The 5,712-nt window shown below is 37.1% G+C and overlaps 1 non-coding gene across 1 annotated transcript; it reads left to right on the top strand.

Moving 5' to 3' along the window:
- Positions 1-5,174: 5,174 nt before the first annotated feature.
- LOC114638572 lies at positions 5,175-5,306 on the top strand. The gene has a single exon (XR_003713900.1). It is a non-coding gene; the product is annotated as a small nucleolar RNA SNORA17 (small nucleolar RNA).
- The last annotated feature ends 406 nt before the right edge of the window (positions 5,307-5,712 follow it).

Raw genomic sequence — 5,712 nt, 5'->3', positions numbered from 1 at the left:
TCAACAATAACCAAAATAAATAATTAAATAAACAAACAAATAACTTTCATTATGGGAACAGGAAAACAAAGTGTTTATTTAGTTACTGTTCTTATTAACCTACATGTATATTCAGTGTAAAAATATAAACAAGCAAAGCACACTGATTTTAGCTAGCCCTATACATCTGTAATCACAACACGTGGAAGCCAGAATCAGAAATATACACTTGGTGGCTAACATGAAATAACTCTGGCTTATGAATGAATGAATGAATGAATGAATGAATGAATGAATGAAACAAGTTTTCATATATTGTATAAGCTAAGAAAAGTAACTTTCAGATAAAAAACAACAAAACAACAACAACAAAACAAAACCTGAAAGTGAGGCTCTGCAGACTTAAAACTATCATAGGAAGAAGGAAGGCATTGCTAAGATGATGCTAATTTTCCCAGCTCTCTTAGGGTGGATTGCGTACATGGCTAAAAGCTTTCCCATCAGAAGATTAGTGTCTAGAAATTCTAGAAGGAATCAACCTTTTAGATTAGCAGAAAGAGTTGCTAATTGAAATGTCAGTGTATCATGAAGCATTTAGGGGAGAATCCACATGGAAAAAAAAAGAGCCAGTGCAAAGGTACTCTCAGATGTTAAGTGTTAAAGGCAAGGTTGATCCCAACAGAATGGTATATTGATAAAAATGAACTGGATTTTGTACAAACTTATATAACCAGACTGGGTCAGTTTTTAAAAATGAACCTCATGTGTTAAATTGAAGAAAGAAAACATAAGTTCTCTCTAAGAATTCAGATCTAAAGACATAATTTTCATTTTCCAAAACTAATTTTGAAAATTGTCTGCGTTGGGGTTAATAAATGATCCAGAATATGATTAACATCAAATCAAGCTGATTTCAGACCTAAAATGTCAAACTAGATAAAAATAGATTCTGTGAAATAGTAAATGTAAAACATGTAACTTACAACAATCCATGGCCATGAGATTGTAGACGCATTTAAATCAGTAGCTCAGAAATGAAGAGAAATTAGCAGTAGTAGATTGATGTAGTTATCAATAACATATTATACAGGACCTGAAAATAATATATAGATTGTCTAAACGAAATAACCAATGTTTTAATCAATACATATATGTAAAAGTTTTATACTTCAGTAAAAATCTCTATTAAAATGAGGTGTCACAATATAGAACTTTAATCTTGGTATTCAGGCAGAAGTGAAGGCTGAAGCAGAGGTGGAGGCTGAAGCAGAGGTGGAGACTGAAGCAGCGGTGGGGCAGGGGTGGGCTTAGGGCTTAGAGACTGGGATGGGAGTGGGCAGAGGCTGAGGCAGAGGCAAGAGACTGAGGTTAGCCTGGTATACATAATGCTTTCCAGTGTGACTTAGTGAGAACCTATCTTCAAACAAAATCTCTTTTAGCCACTCATAAGAATTTAGTAAAACTATTACATACAATCTTAAACAAATTTCTATAGATCAATCTGAAGCAATAAACAATGGGAACCAGAACAGCCCAAACACCAACAGATGCAGACTGCAAGTCCCTGTAAAGAAAGTCATGAAGACAAAGCCAAGATAGGTGATGGTGACTTTACCACAGATGAAATCCAAACTGAAATCACAGATCATAACCACCACAACGAGTGGGCTGCTTACAGTTTAAAAAGTGTGACTGTCACTACCTCTTCATGGGAATATATGTCCATGTGCTTTTTTATCAATAAGTTCTCAGTGGTAGCTTAGAGAAAGAAGCTGAACTTCATTCTTGAGTCTGATATATTCTCTAGCATTCAGCCATGCAACCTTGTCAGATTTCCCAGATATTACCTACCACCCAGAAACTATGTAGCTCTGAACTCCCAGTTTCCCTGACATTTAAAATCCCCCTTTTAGGACATTATCCTGTATAGCACACCCTGCTTTATCAATCTATCCATCCAGCTATCCAGCTATCCACCCATCCATCCATCCATCCATCCATCTATCTAGCCCTCTCTCCCTCTCTGTTCTCTCTCTCTCTCTCTCTCTCTCTCTCTCTCTCTCTCTCTCCCCCCCCTCTCTCTCTCTCTCTCTCTCTCTCTCTCTCTCTCTCCTTCTACATCTGTATCTATCTATATCTACATATCACAGTTGTTTTCATTTTCTTGGAATCAAGCTAAGAAAGAGTAGATTACAGCTGCAGACTCAAAGAATAGACAGTGAAGAACCATGGGAAGAAGCTAATTCTACTTGTGGCACTTAGTCTTACAGCCTCCCTCATTAGAAAGCCCGATAGTGCTAAAAATAAGTATTATTAATGAGTGTCTCTAGGACACATTAAATTATAAGTAGACTACATGTGTTTTTAGAAAAAAATGACAAAATGTGTAAATTATATATGAAATAATTCTTGACTACTAGCACTATTTTGAGATATTTGTACCACTTCATTTTGATTTTATAGATTAAAATGATGCTGTTGCAATAAAATGTTAACTGTGAAGACTAGTGAAGGGAAAGATTCTTTTCTAAGAACTTACTGTTTTATTTATGTGACTGTACATACTTACGTCTGTGTGTCTACCACATGTTTGTGTAGGTGGCTACAGAGGTCATAAGAGGGCACTAATCCCCATAAATCTAGAGTTACAGGTGATTGTGAAGCTCTAGACATGGCTAGCTCCAAGATCATCAAGAAATCTTAACAACTGAGCTACTTCAGCCTCAAGGGTAGAATTTTAAAGTAAAATTTAAGCCCTATTTCCTAGAAAATATTTCTAGATTTCTTTTAAAACTGTGCAATATGTGCATGTCTGTCTTACTTTACTTTTTCTTTCACTCCAACTCTCACAACTTTTAGATATTCTATAGCATTTGTTCGTAAGTTCCTATTTTGGGCCTCTCACTTATTTTCTTACATTTTCCTTCTAGGGAAGAGAGAGGGGCAAAGCCGTTTTTTGTCTCTTGAACATTCCTTGGATTTGCAGTTACTGCTGATACTACCTCACATTGGCAGTGTTCACAGGGTGCTTTATATTTTGACAAATAGCCATCAGACCTTGTGTTCTGTACTTTGATTTTTAAAACTTACAGCAGTGACCATACTCAACTAGTATGGCTACACACACACACACACACACACACAGCTTATTAATAAAAGAGTGAAACAGTGTAGTTGAAACCATGCAGAGGACAAAACCACCCAGACCGCCCATAGATTTGAGAAATTGGCAACATGACATTATACTTCAAGCCTTTTTTTTTCTTTAAGTTTTCCTAGTCTGTACCATGCTGGATTCTCATTACTCCAGACCGGTAGTTCTTAACCATCCTAATGTTGTGACTCTTTATTAAAGTTCTTCATAAACCATAAAATTATTCCATTGCTACTTCATAACTATAATTTTGCTACTGTTATGACTCATAATGTAAATATCTGACATGCAAGATATCTGACATCTGACACACAAAGTAGTTGTGACCACAGGAGAAGAACCACTGCTCTGGATCATGCCCTTTCCCTGTTCTAAATCATCTTTAATTTTGCTACAATTACTTCTTAATGAGCAAGTTTCAAGGTGTTCTCCAATTTAAAAATGTGCAAAAATCTACAAAGAACAAACATCGTAATCTCTTATAGGAGCAAACCTTTGGTCTCACCTTTGGGGACAGAATGCTGGGTTTTGACTGATTCCCTTCCTTCAGAATTTGAGAACATTTTCCCCTTCTTCTTTGGACCCAGTGTTACTGAGATGACAGATCAGAGTCTATGTTCAGTTTCCTTGTGAGTAGCCTTCTCTTACACTTCAGAAGGTTTATGTGTCCGTCTTTGGCAGGGGAGTTTCAGTGTGTGTAGACTTGGACAGCATTTTGTTAATTCAGCGGCTTGCTGAGCAGGTCATTTCAATTATGCCAGTACTTCTTTCTTTATGAACACTTCTCTTTGGATAGCTTTTATCATCTCTGCCTCATTTGTTCCTTTTCTTCTCCATTTAGCACTCTCATTAGAAGTGTAGAGTATCACTGGTCTATTTTCTCCAACCTTCTAATCTAAATGTCTACCCCAGTTTGCCCACTCCTTCCACAACAGAACAAGCTTACAGTTAACAAATTGTTTCACTTTGCACTGGAACACAGTGGAGGGCCATCATCAGTAACACTTTTTTATAGATGTTGTCCATATCACTAGACACAGATGAATATGATTTAATGGGATTGTGCATGTTCTCCTGGGATAAAACCTGGAGTCAGTATGCCATATATGTTTTCTGTTCCCTACGTGGGCAGACCTGTAGGAGCCATAGAGCCAAATGCACAAGTGGGTATGTGTTCCGACTTACTGCTGAGAAAAGAGATTTGCATCGGGGATGATTGTCTTTTATTAAAGAGTGAGTTTGGGATAAAGTTGTTTTGCATCGGGGATGATTGTCTTTTATTAAAGAGTGAGTTTGGGATAAAGTTGTTTTGCAAGGTAGATTAAATTACCTTGGCAAGGATCCTTTACCATTTTTATATGGATTATCAGAATATTACAAATTTACCTTCCAAATAAATAATTTAGTTGTCAATGAGAACATTAATTTATATAATAAATGTTAAATGTCTTAAATGCTTTCTGTAATAGCAGCACTAATTTCTAAGATACTTATTTTCTTTATGGTTGCTATTTTCCATTGGACTCTTAGTTTTTTGTGTTTGAAACATATCTTAGACTATCAAATAAGACTGTACTTTTTAAATTACTATTTGTATATGTAGAATTGATCCTTCCATTTATGCTTTCTAATCCTTTCCTATGTACACTCTGATCTAATGCTGAATTTTTAATTTGCAAGAGCCCTACAAATGAAGGATACATTGTAATAAAATATTAAATTAAATTCAAATAATTAAACTTAGGTAAAATGCTCAAGTGCTTGGCACACTTATTAGGCACCTTTTTAATTCCTAAGATTAAGTAACTGACAGAATAACTTAAGGGAGGAAGGGTTTCTTTTGGCTCACAGTATAAGGGGCTACAGTCCATTATGTCACACCATAGCAGCAGGATCACAGCTTGTTACATTGTGTCTATATTCTGAAACAGAGAAAGCTGAATGTTGCTTGTTCTAGTTTGGATTCCATTACTGTTATAAACACTCAGATCTAGAGCACCTTAGGGCTTACTTAAACTTATAAGATAAAATCCATCACTGACCTGCTTCTAAAGGCATTTCAGGTGTGGCTGCTGTGTCACATGTGCATCAGTAGGTGACAGAGAGGAGAGAGGCTATGTCTATGCTCAGTGGTCTGACCAGTGAACATTTGAATGATTAGTAGCCTAATCTTTCCTGACAAAAGCAAGCCTAATATGATCGCCAGTCCAGAAACAGGCAGGTCCAGGATAGGGAGCAAGCCAAAGATTAGAAGAATTCTGCCTGAGACCACTGGCTCCTGTCAGGTGTAACCTTGAGACAGATGGCCCTTTCAAGGGCCCATTCTGGTGTACCAGGCAAGGTGTGAGCCGGAGACAATAGCCAGACACATGCAATGGGGCCAAGACAGGGAACTAGTCTGAAATAAACACCAATACTAGCACCTTACAGGCCTGAGGGAGTAGATCATGCCAAAGATGACCTCTGCCTGGTACCATAATGCTTGATCAGGGCATAGCACTTCTGAGACCACTCATGATATGACCCCAGACATTCAGAGACACTGGACACCAGTAAGAGGAACAAGTAAGTGGTGCAGA

This window comes from Grammomys surdaster, unplaced genomic scaffold (genome assembly GCF_004785775.1).
Source record: "Grammomys surdaster isolate TR1022 unplaced genomic scaffold, NIH_TR_1.0 125606, whole genome shotgun sequence".
Classification (NCBI taxonomy): Eukaryota; Metazoa; Chordata; class Mammalia; order Rodentia; family Muridae; genus Grammomys; species Grammomys surdaster.
This window is presented reverse-complemented; position numbering and strand designations above follow the sequence as displayed.